Source organism: Salmo salar, chromosome ssa21 (genome assembly GCF_905237065.1).
Source record: "Salmo salar chromosome ssa21, Ssal_v3.1, whole genome shotgun sequence".
Lineage (NCBI taxonomy): Eukaryota > Metazoa > Chordata > Actinopteri > Salmoniformes > Salmonidae > Salmo > Salmo salar.
Genome location: NC_059462.1, coordinates 15062314 through 15075108, shown reverse-complemented (window position 1 = coordinate 15075108; position 12795 = coordinate 15062314). Strand labels below are relative to the sequence as shown.

At 39.6% G+C, this 12795-nt stretch overlaps 1 long non-coding RNA gene across 1 annotated transcript; it reads left to right on the top strand.

The window, feature by feature from the left end:
- The first annotated feature begins 8053 nt into the window (after positions 1–8053).
- Positions 8054–12398, top strand: LOC106581723 (uncharacterized). The gene is made up of 11 exons (XR_006761227.1): positions 8054–8356; positions 8462–8926; positions 9047–9177; positions 9303–9341; positions 9960–10030; positions 10278–10403; positions 10683–10733; positions 10862–10960; positions 11058–11128; positions 11284–11422; positions 11890–12398. It is a non-coding gene; the product is annotated as an uncharacterized lncRNA (long non-coding RNA).
- Positions 12399–12795: the final 397 nt, after the last annotated feature.

Sequence of the window (12795 nt, the reverse complement as noted above, 5' to 3'; positions counted from 1 at the left end):
TGAGCAAAACGGGGTCACTTCAAAAACAAAACTGATAATGACAAGGAATGCATGCATACTCTATTGGAAGCAATTGAATAAACAAAACAATGAAATACCTGATATCAATCGCAAAGTATAGATGTTATACCTAATAATGGTGTCATTGAAATAATCTGCCAGGGTAAAAGGCCTCGTGGGGCTTCAGTCCTTCCCTAACATGAAAATGAACTTGTGGATATCTGTCTACAGTGTGTCAGATCTAACATAAACATATTGTTTAGGGGTCGTTACAATATCTTCAACGAATCATCCACAGAGGCAATAGCGATCACTTGGTGGCAAACACATGGTTATCGGTATACTATATTGCATGTAGTAGGCCGACTTGAATTTGCAATGTTCACATTGGTGGTTCAATAAACCCCATCCTATCTCATCTTTGGATTTTGCGATTTATAAAATGTAAAGAGTTCTAGAATTCTAGAAACAAGACTAATTAATGAATGCTCGTATCAATTTGAAGGGTCCTTGGTCAGAAAGAAAACCATTTCTCATAGAATAAAATTTTGAAATCATCCATGAATGATAAGATAAAGCAATTTACTGTTTAGATATGTTGCCATGGGGACAGTTACTAACGTGACGACAACAGCAACAACCAGTACCGCCCAAAGCACCTTGCTGCAGCAATGTTATTAAAGGTGAGGGTGAAACAATGTTGCAAAAAGCTCTGTGTGAATTATAAAGTAGCCTATAATATAGTCTTGGAGAACTCACTGACATGCTATCAATATATCTTGGTAAGTTTGTATATTGCCTTATTAAATATGATTTGGCCTACATATTAAGGCTAAGTTCATCTTTAGAACTTTCGTAGGAGCATCAATACATTTAGAGCTGTTTTCCAAAACGATCGTTATTAAAGTTGCACTTGAAAACGCTTGTTATTTACCGACTGCCTCAGACCACTCATAGAACAGGCTAAGTGAGTTGTTAGATGCTTTTTCCCCTTCCCCGTCACTTTAGATCTCCGCTAAACATTGAATGAAGAAGTTTATCTGTCTCACTGTGGCCGCCGATGACTTCACAACGTAGTTGACTACCAATACAAAGTTGCCAAAGTCTTTGCAATTGTTACAAACAAGTGAAGGATAAAATGATGATTCAAATGAAAACCAAGATGAATGCATTAAAATAAATAAGCTGGAGTGGTGTAAAGCTCACCGCCATTGTCTCTGGAGCAGTGGAAACGCGTTCTCTGGAGGGATGAATCACAGTTCACCATCTGGCAGTCCGACGGATGAATTTGGGTTTGGCAGATGCCAGGAGAACGCTACCTGCCCCAATGCATAGTGCCAACTGTAAAGTTTGGTGGAGGAGAAATAATGGTCTGGGCTTGTTTTTCAGTGTTTGGGCTAGACCCCTTAGTTCCAGTTAAGGGAAATCTTAACGCTACAGCCTACAATTACATTCTAGACGATTCTGTGCTTCCAACTTTGTGGCATCAGTTTGGGGAAGACCCTTTCCTGTTTCAGCATGACAATGCCCTCCTGCACTAAACATATAATCAGTATGTTTACCTGTTTATATGTGTGGCTCAGTTGGTAGAGCATGGTGTTTGTAATGCCAGGGTTGTGGATTTGATTCCTATGGGGGACCAGTATGGAAAAATATATATATGAAATGTATGCATTCACTACTGTAAGTCGCTCTGGATAAGAGTGTCTGCTAAATGACTAAAATGTAAAAAAAATATGAGAAAGCTGATCCGAGAGCAGGACTGCTTTTCTTTCGATCCTATCAGTGTCGACACATGCCTCAACAACGCACTTTGCAAACGTTCTATCTGCTTGGTGTTTTGGAAAACGCATGTTACATCTTCGGAAGTGGATCATACCAGTTGCATCTTTATTTATGAGCCAACTTTTTAAGAGTGTTTCCCAAACAAGCACGTAGAGAGAATTTTCGCTAAATGCGTCGTTAGACCGTAGGTCGATACTTGTAGGATCACATTAAAAGCAATGCCGCTCTCAGATCAGCCTTCTGCACTCAAATCTTACCTTAAACCCTCTTAGAGTCTAAGCCCTGTCTAAACCTGGGGAGGATTCTAAGCTAACATATGGAATTTTTTAAGATGGTCATAGCAAGGATTATTTAGCTATTTGATTTAGACTTTTAAGACCCCTGAAGGTATAAAAAAAATAGAAAAACTTATTGGATTGCAGCATTGAATTTAGCATTACTGCTATTAGCCAATAGTAAGCGTTGAATAACAGATTCACTACATGGAACAACAGATAGTCCCCCAACAAAATCGAATATAAGTTTGTTCTGAAGAGTCTGACATATAGTACCAGTCAAAAGCTTGGACAAACCTACTCATTCAAAGGTTTTTCTTTATTTTTACTATTTTCTAAATTGTATAATAATAGTGAAGACATCAAAACTATGAAATAACACATAGGGAATCATGTAGTAACCAAAAAAGTGTTAAACAAATCAAAATATATTTTAGATTCTTTAAAGTAGCCTTGATGACAGCTTTGCACATTCTTGGCATTCTCTCAACCAGTTTCACCTGGAATGCTTTTCCAACTGTCTTGAAGGAGTTTCCACTTATGCTGAGCACTTGTTGGCTTCTTTTCCTTCCCTCTGCAGTCCAACTCATCCCAAACCATCTCAATTGGATTGAGGTCGTGTGATTGTGGATACCAGGTCATCTGATGCAGCACTTCATCACGCTACTTCTTGGTTAAATAGCCCTTACACATCATGGAGGTGTGTTTTGGGTCATTGTCATGTTGAAAAACAAATGATAGTCCTACTAAGCTCAAACCAGATGAGGTGGCGTATCGCTGCATGCTGTATCGAATGCTGTGGTAGCCATGCTGGTTAAGTGTGCCTTGAATTCTAAATAAATCACAGACAGTGTCACCAGCAAAGCATCCCCAACCCATCACACCTCCTCCTCCATGCTTCACGGTGGGAACCACACATGCGGAGATCATCCGTTCACCTACTCTGCGTCTCACAAAGACACGGTTGGTTTTAACCAAAAATCTCATATTTGGACTCATCAGACCAAAGGACAGATTTCCATCGGTCTAATGTCCATTGCTTGTGTTTGTTAGCCCAAACATGTCTCTTCTTATTATTGGTTTCCTTTAGTAGTGGTTTCTTTTCAGCAATTCTACCATGAAGCAATTCTACCATATTTTTATTTAACCTTTATTTAACTAGGCAAGTCAGTTAAGAACAAATTCTTATTTACAATGACGGCCTACCAAAAGGCCTCCTGCGGGGACGGGGGCTAAAAAATATATATATATATATATATATATATATATATAGTATAGGACAAGACACACATCCCGACAAGAGAGACAACACAACACTACATAAAGAGAGACCTATGACAACAACATAGCAAGGAAGCAACACATGACAACACAGCATGGTAGCAACACAACATGACAACAACATGGTAGCAACACAACATGGTAGCAGCACAAACATGGTACAAACATTATTGGGCACAGACAACAGCACAAAGGGCAAGAAGGTAGAGATAACAATACATCACCCAAAGCAACCACAACTGTCAGTAAGGGTCCATGATTGATTCTTTGAATGAAGAGATTGAGATACAACTGTCCAGTTTGAGTGTTGCAGCTCGTTCCAGTCGCTAGCTGCAGCGAACTCCTAACTTGTCACAACGCAACACAACTGATTGATTGGCTCAAACATGTTAAACACATCAAATACATTAAGGAAAGGCACACCTTTTCACAAGGCACACCTGTTAATTGAAATGCATTCCAGGTGACTACCTCATGAAGCTGGTTGAGAGAATGCCAAGAGTGTGCAAAGCTGTCATCAAGGCAAAGGGTGGCTACTTTGAAGAATCTCAAATATAAAATATATTTTGATTTTTCTAACACTTTTTTGGTTACTTCATGATCCCATATGTGTCATTTCATAGTGTTGATGTCTTCACTATTATTCTACAATGTAGAAAATAGTTTAAAAATTTTTTTTAAACTTGAATGAGTAGGAGTGTCCAAACTTTTGACTGGTACTGTATATCTGAGAGCTCTAAGAAAGATCAGGAAACTATTTTAAAATGTTTTTGCATGTATTTATCCCTTTATTTTAGGCGCTAAACTATCTCCATATATACTGGCACCGAGACCATAAGCAAAACGGAGAACATCATCCTGCTAGTGAGTGTCTCATCTTTCAATAGAGTGGTCATAATAGTTTGTAGGCCAAACCGTTCGGACACAACAGACGTTTTGGTGAGAAGACCCATTTTCAGGATGTCTCATGATCTGACAAACACCGCTCTAGCTCTGCCACCTTTCAGGGCGACGTCAGCGGATGTGGTGGATTGAGACGCAGCCCATGCAAAAAAACAATAACATATCTCTAGTTTCAACAGACAGATTTTGATGGGAATTTTTGTGTGATGTTAGTTATTCTTCTTTTTTTAGGGGGTAGATCAGCTTTAATATTGCAGATAGATTGTAGCATCCATCAATGTAATTGGCTGCATCACTTCCAATCCCCCATATATTTTTTGCCAAATATATATATATATAGTGAACAACAACGCTTAGGCCTCTACTTCCAGCTTATACATACTATATACATTTTATGGACACAGTCTATTTTAAAATAGTTAGATTTTGTTTGTTTTTACTCCTGTCCTTCCTCTACCCTCAATCTCCCCCATCTATTTCTGATGTCCATCCGGTTTGATTTCTATTTGCCATATATTTCAAACTGTGCTCTTTCACAAAAGTTCTTAACCCATATACATTTCATTGTTGTTTGTAACAATTGCAAAACGCTTTGGGAACTTTGTGTTGGTTGTCAACTTCGTTCTGAATCTGCGGTCACAGTCAAACAGATACCTAGCCTAAACATCTTGATTCTATGTTTAGCGGAGATCTTCTGTGAATAAAGTAGTTAAAAAAGGGCAAAAAAAAATCGAACAATGTCCTTTGGCTGCTCTATGAGTGGTCTGGATCACTCTTAGATGTGGGAAGGTGTTTAAGAGCAAAGTTAATAACGAAGGCTCTGGGAAACGAGGCCCTGATGTTTCCATCTTCTTTTCCCCCTAGAACATTTATCAATCCTGTGAACGTTCCACAAATTGTGCTATACTTTTCCTGGAAAAAGTAAAAGGAAACAAAACTGGTGAGTAACAAACTGGTGAGTAATTAAAAAACAGTCTGATAGACTATCTAGGCTAGAGTCCCAAATGGCACCCTATTCCCCATTTAGTACACTAATTTTAACCAGAGCCCATAAGGAAGTAGTGCACTGTGTAGGGAATAGGGTGCCATTTGGGACGAAGCTGTTCAAGTCATGCGTATACACTATAAAATACAAAGTCAAGTCTATCGATGGACAATATCAAACAACAACAGAACAATTAGAGAAATCAGAATATAACCTACGTTTTATTTGAAAGTATTTCGTTTTTTTATTCCCATTAGCTACAGCCAAAGCTGCATCTACTCTTCCTGGGAGCCACACAAAACACAAAATACATCATATTAATAGTAAATTACAGCTGAAGGACAGAACTACATAAAATGACATAATACATAATATTAATAGACTGGTACAGAACTACATACTGTACATTTAAAATAAGAATACACATTTTCATATTCTTATGCCTTAGCAATCCAAACAACATGTACTCATAATAACAGCTACACTGCAGTCATCCATTTTGTTACATTTGCTTACTGTTACATTTTCTGGTCCTGATCCTAACCTCTCAGAACCAGTTGTTCTGTAAACACTAGGAAGAATTTCACAACATTAAGAGCCACCTGTGTCCTTGGTTCTCCCATTTGACGTCAAGACTATTAATAATAATGTGATTCATAGATGTTATGGAATGCAAGTGCAACGAAAACAACAATGGAAATCCAACAATTCCTCTAGCTAAGGCGTCAACCACAGTTTTCACCCTAGCAACCGTGCTATTCCGCTCATAAATGAGCTACAGATGGAGTTTTCTTCCCGTTAACGGCTTCAATTTAATCCCTTACCTCAGCAACCATGTTGGAGTTTCCTCCAGATAAAGTTTGAGGACCTGAGCCCTAGGACCATGCCTCAGGACTACCTGGCATGATGACTCCTTGGTCTCCCCAGTCCACCTGGCCGTGCTGCTGCTCCAGTTTCAACTGTTCTGCCTGCGGCTATGGAACCCTGACCTGTTCACCGGACATGCTACCTGTCCCAGATCTGCTGTTTTCAACTCTCTAGACAGAAGGAGCGGTAGAGATACTCTCAATGATCGGCTATGAAAAGCCAACTGACATTTACTCTTGAGGTGCTGACTGGTTGCACCCTCGACAACTACTGTGATTATTATTATTTGACCATGCTGGTCATTTATGAACATTTGAACATCTTGGCCATGTTCTGTTATAATCTCCACCCGGCACAGCCAGGGAAGAGGACTGGCCACCCCTCATAGCCTGGTTCCTCTCTAGGTTTCTTCCTAGGTTTTGGCCTTTCTAGGGAGTTTTTCCTAGTCACCGTGCTTCTACACCTGCATTACTTGCTGTTTGGGGTTTTAGGCTGGGTTTCTGTACAGCACTTTGAGATATCAGCTGATGTAAGAAGGGCTATATAAATACATTTTATTTTATTTTATTTGAATTTAATCCTTTACTTTAGCTACATACGTGGACTTTTTTGAGATCCATCACTCCACTCTGCTCAATAAATTGAACAAAATCATAATTATCATCAGATGGGCTTCACTTACGTCCTTTGCTCTATCTAGTGCATAGAAATGTAGAACTTAACCCAACATTTACAGTGTTACGGTCTACCGCCCATAAAGGGTTAACTGAGGTATAGTGTAATGTGTTACAGTCTAACACCCATAAAGGCTTAGCTAAGGTATAGTGTAATGTGTTACAGCCTACCACCCGTAAAGGGTTAGCTAAGATATAGTGTAATGTGGTACAATCTACCACCCATAAAGGGTTAGCTAAGATATAGTGTAATGTGTTACAATCTACCACCCATTAAGGGTTAGCTAAGGTATAGTGTAATGTGTTACAATCTACCACCTGTAAAGGGTTAGCTAAGGTATAGTGTAATGTGTTACAGTCTACCACCCATTAAGGCTTAGCTAAGATAGTGTAATGTGTTACAGTCTACCACCCATTAAGGCTTAGCTAAGATAGTGTAATGTGTTACAGTCTACCACCCATTAAGGCTTAGCTAAGATAGTGTAATGTGTTACAGTCTACCACCCGTAAAGGGTTAGGTAAGGTATAGTGTAATGTGTTACAATCTACCACCCATAAAGGGTTAGCTAAGGTATAGTGTAATGTGTTACAGTCTACCACCCATAAAGGGTTAGCTAAGGTATAGTGTAATGTGTTACAATCTACCACCCATAAAGGGTTAGCTAAGATATAGTGTAATGTGTTACAGTCCACCACCCATAAAGGGTTAGCTAAGATATAGTGTAATGTGTCACAGTCTACCACCCATAAAGGGTTAGCTAAGTTATAGTGTAATGTGTTACAATCTACCACCCATTAAGGGTTAGCTAAGGTATAGTGTAATGTGTTACAATCTACCAACTGTAAAGGGTTAGCTAAGGTATAGTGTAATGTGTTACAATCTACCACCAGTAAAGGGTTAGCTAAGGTATAGTGTAATGTGTTACAGTCTACCACCCATAAAGGGTTAGCTAAGATATAGTGTAACGTGTCACAGTCTACCACCCATAAAGGGTTAGCTAAGATGTAGTGCGTGTCCTTTGGACTTATTCATAAAATGAATAAATTCCCCTTGATATGGAGTTTCCTCCGGTTCTCTTATGGAGTTTTGCATTTCCATTTTCATTCCCCGCACCACACTCACACCCAGCAGCATCCACCAATCAAACACAAAATAAGAATACACTTTCATACACTTAAATAAAACTTTGCTCTACTGATATCCTGATGCCAAAGGTGCATCTTTTCCTGAATTTTAACCCAAACACCAGATGTGCTCTCTCTCCCATGTCAAGTATGGGCAATGGCCCTGAGCGATAAACATGCAAAAGCACAGTGGGTTTAGCTGCTGCACCAACCAAAAGAATCTGGAGTAGGATTCCAGGGCATTAAAACCCCTGTAGAGGAAGTTCCAGTAGGCTGTCTCTAGTGTAAAGTAAAGAGAATGGAATGATGACTTTAAGGCGACTGTCAGCCTCTCTGCCAGGCTTACGTCTGGAATTACAACATTTATTTGAAACCCAACGCCACTGCTGAAGCCATGCAAGTCACCCATAATGGGAAAGCTCATCAGATCCTTAACGGTGCCCCTGACTGGGCATATGAGGGTGAGTACTGAGTAGTATTGACCCATTTTAGAGGGAAGGGACAAGGTGGGTTTCATCACACACACGAGGCTTTTGAGTAACGTGATTTCTTCCACTTTTTTTCAGAGGAGGTTTTCTCATCCAATGAGGCAATATGGTGGTCACCAACTGGAAAGTATCTGTCTGATGTTGAGTTTAATGACACAATCGAGTTATTTTTGGATGGATATGGACAATACCCCAAAACGGTGGTTGTCCCATACCCTAAGGTGGGATGTTGTAATATGGGCCCTTTTTAAAACATGGTATGAATGTCATAAGAATGATATATATACCACAGATAGCAGGTAATAGGTCAAATATACAGTATACCATGATCACGCATTATGTGTGTGTTGTACATTGTACAGAGTAAATACAGTATTTGAAGTATATGTACTGTATCCTGAAAGAATGCCCCACATTTTTGTTATTCGTGTTATCTCCTGTCAAGGCTGGTTCAACAAATTCTAAGGCAAAGCTATTTGTGGTGGACACAACAAATCCGTCAAGGTGGACACAGGTGGTGGTGCCAGATTCCTTTGGTGCAGGGTACAGTATCAGGTCATACTTTCATATACGTTGATAGCGGTTGATATAGTAAAGTGTTGTCATAGGGTGATATAAAAAAGGGGGATATAAACCGGTCGCTTTGTGTTGTTTTTCTCCCAGTGATCACTATTTGAGATCAGTCACATGGGGTGACAGATGAGCACGTCGCTGTTCAGTGCACCAGGAGGAAGCAGAACCATGTCCTTTTACAGATCTATGACCTTGACGGAAACAACTGGAATGAGAACCAGGTAGTTGTCACCTCACCTCACTCTGTGGGTGGGCTCCTTGGTAGACTACAGCATTCAGAGAACAGAGAATCATGAATATTTTGTCTTGATAAACGTATTAAAATACATGTCTTTTTTTATTTTAGAAATGTGAACAAGTAAGCAAGACAGGTTGGGTTGACCAGGTAAGATCACATACTGTATAAGGAAAGAACCATGAGAACTAAATGTAGCTTTTTATGAAATATTTTGTTCCATTATTTCCATTTTCCGGTATGTTCCTCTCCAACCAATGTTTGCAGATGATCATATAAGTTTCTACAAAGTGATAAGTGACACATACGGTTCTAAACAAATTCACCATGTGAAAGATAAGTGTTTTAGTGTTTTATTCCTCAAAGTGATTGCTTGTTCAAAATCAAATCAAAGTGTATTTGCCAATATGCACAGGATAATAAAATGCGGACTTGCAAGCTATTCAAGGGAGATACCTAGTCATTTGTACAACTGAATGCCTTCCACATTTAACCAACCCCTATGGGTCAGAGAGGTGTGGGGGGGCTGCTGTAATTGACATCCAACAGTTAGTTCAGGGATAGAACAACAGATTTTTACCTTGTCAGCTTGGGAATTCGATCCAGCATCCTTCAGGTTACTGGCCCAACACTACAACCACTAGGCTACCTGCCAGGGGTTGTATTTGTTCAAATGTGTAGATTTGATTGATTGATTCCAGTCTACTGTAAATGTTAGCAATATCAGAATTCAATACCTACAGTATGAAAGTGTATATCATTCCAAAGGGCAAGGCAACACCCATTACCTCAGGCAAATGGGAGGTCATCTACATTTCAGAACTCACCCAAGGCGCTATGTAAGTACAGATGCAAATCCATTTCACTTAATTAGATAACAAAATAGAGTAAACCTACTATTTATCTATCACTTTGACCACATTGTCTTTAATGTGTTTCTCATAACCCCCATGGATATTTCATTTCAAGTGGTTTCTCTAAATTCATGATCCTGAATACCAAAGAAACCATGAAAGTATGTTCAATTGTTCATCGTTCAGACGGAGATGTTAACTCGTATGAACCTGTGGTTTGTTTGTTTGTGAGGGTTATGATCGGAAGGAGCCACTGTGCTCCCCCAGTGCCTCACCTGTGGCCTGTATCAGGACAGGTGTCAGTACAACTCAGCCTACTTCAGCTACGATGCCTCTTACTACCGCATGGACTGCTATGGTCAGTTACCCCATTCCCCATTCACACCCTGAGTACTAACCCATCCGTGATCAATGCACAAAAATAACTGTGCTGCGCAATATCAATGAGTGATACAAGAAGTGTCCCAGATAACACCCTATTCCCTGTGTAGTGCACTACTTTTGACCAAGGCCCATAGGCCACAGTCTCAGTTCTGACCTCTGACCTCCAGGTCAGTTAGTACCTGATGTTATGTGGTGAACAATTAACCCTACGTGATGTTTTAGTGTATTGTGTGTGCTGATTGTTTCTTAACAGAACCTGGAACACCTTTGTTCACACTCAGGGACGATAGAGGCTCAGGTGAAGGTACGCAAAAAGTAACACTATTATGAAAATACTCTTTCTAACTGACCAATACTCAGGTTCATGAATCTTCACCATAAACGGGCCAACTTCTGATTTGACTTTTAATTGATAAAGAAGTTTTGTTTTAGAGCTCCTGGTTCTTCGTGACAACAAAGATCTTGAAGACATGATAAAATAATTCCAAATGCCGACCATGCAGTGTGGGACCCTGAGGGTAGCAGAATTTGGTGAGACTGAAGTTTTACAGACTGGCAGATCAAATCATACCATGCTAAATCAAATGTATATCTATTGGCCTCATGTTTCACTACCTTTTGCCAACAGATCTTTGGTATCAAATGATGTTACGCCCTAATTTCCCCCAAAAAATAAAAGTACCCTCTTCTAATTGATATGTAAGTACACAGGCCTAAGCATCTTACAGGATTTGCAGATAATTGATTACCCCATTCATTTCACTTCACTTTACTGCCTCCAGATCCAGTACATTATATTACAATAATTGTAATTGGTCAAGTTGTGTCAAGTTATATACTGATTTCCCTTGCAGATATGGAGGCCCCTGTAGTCAGAAGGCAGATTATCGCTAAAGACTGAACTGGGGTTCGTACCTCTCCAGTACAGAGGGGATCATACTGGCCAGTTTCAATGGACAGGGAAGCATCTACCAACGTCTTGGAACATTGAAGGTGGATGATTAAATAATGGCCGAAGGGGTAAAATGCCATTGAACTACAGAGACCTCAGTGTGTCAAGTATAACATCTGTTTAACAATATGTAAAAACAATTCACAAGTAAGGCAATGTATTCATTTCTGATAATTAATGCAAATTGGAATACCCCAAAGTGGGCTATCTGTTGCTCTTGAAAAAGGTCTCATTAATGTAATCTGCTCTCATCAGTTTTTGATTCTGATGAGATCAACACTTGAATGACATAATACTGTAGCTAGAGCAGATCAAATAAAGATGTTTCATTTTTTTGGTACTAGAAAATTTATTGATATGGGCTTTATAGACAAAGAACGAACAGCCATAAGGGGTTGCGTAAATTGGATATTCTCTTAGATTTTGTATATATTTCTTATAGATAAGTTGTTGTAAATATTTGTTCAATTAAACTAACTGATGTGGTTTGAAATAATCTGTTTTTCAGTCAAATGGTGGCTTTGTCACGTGGATGGCTTTGGGGGTGTCACGTCTGCTCCTGCTCCTCCCCTACGGCGTTCGACGTCGCCGGTATACTAACCACCGGTCCTGGGATCCATCATTACGCACACCTGGCATCAATCATTACCTCACTTATTACCTCCCCTATATTTGGCACTCCCTTAGGTTGTTTCCTGATAGAAGAATTTGAATGTTTAAAGGTAATGACTAAAGTATTCCACCCAAAATTATATAACTGTGTGAAATGTGTTAGACTCAAGAATATAATCTGAGAATGTGTGTAGCTCTGTTAGAATTCTAGAACTATGGCATTATATTATTTTGTAGATGTGCAAGCAGGGTGCAGCTGCAAAACAGATAACAGAAAACCATTAGAGGTCTTCAAACCAAGGGGCCCCAATGGGGGAGGAGAAGTGAAAGACTTGAAGAATGTGACAAGATTGATAGTTCTTTCTCTATTCTGTGGTCAGTGGAAAAATACTGTTTGTTTGAACAGGGAGTAGCCTAAGATAAGGATTTTTGTGTGTATAAAAGACTGGCTCTGCTTTTGGGGGGCAGAGCGCTCTCTGAATAAAGAATTGACCTATTGCAGACTGAGACTTTGTCTATTTATTTAAACTGGAGTTTTACAACCTTCAGGAATTAGACAGAGATATAAAATAGTTCAGTTAGAACATTGAAATAGAAATTCTCGTGACAACTTGGTCCTTCGAGCCGGATCTCAATACCTGTTTCTGTCATCCCATGGGACACCGAAACCGTGCACAGGTGAATGATACATCCGTAGTAACAAAGACCTGCCCTCTAACATTGGGGGTCCGTTACAGGCCGGTGGCAAACTGGGAACGACAGGAACGGTGACGAGATCCAACCAATATTGAATCTCAGCTGC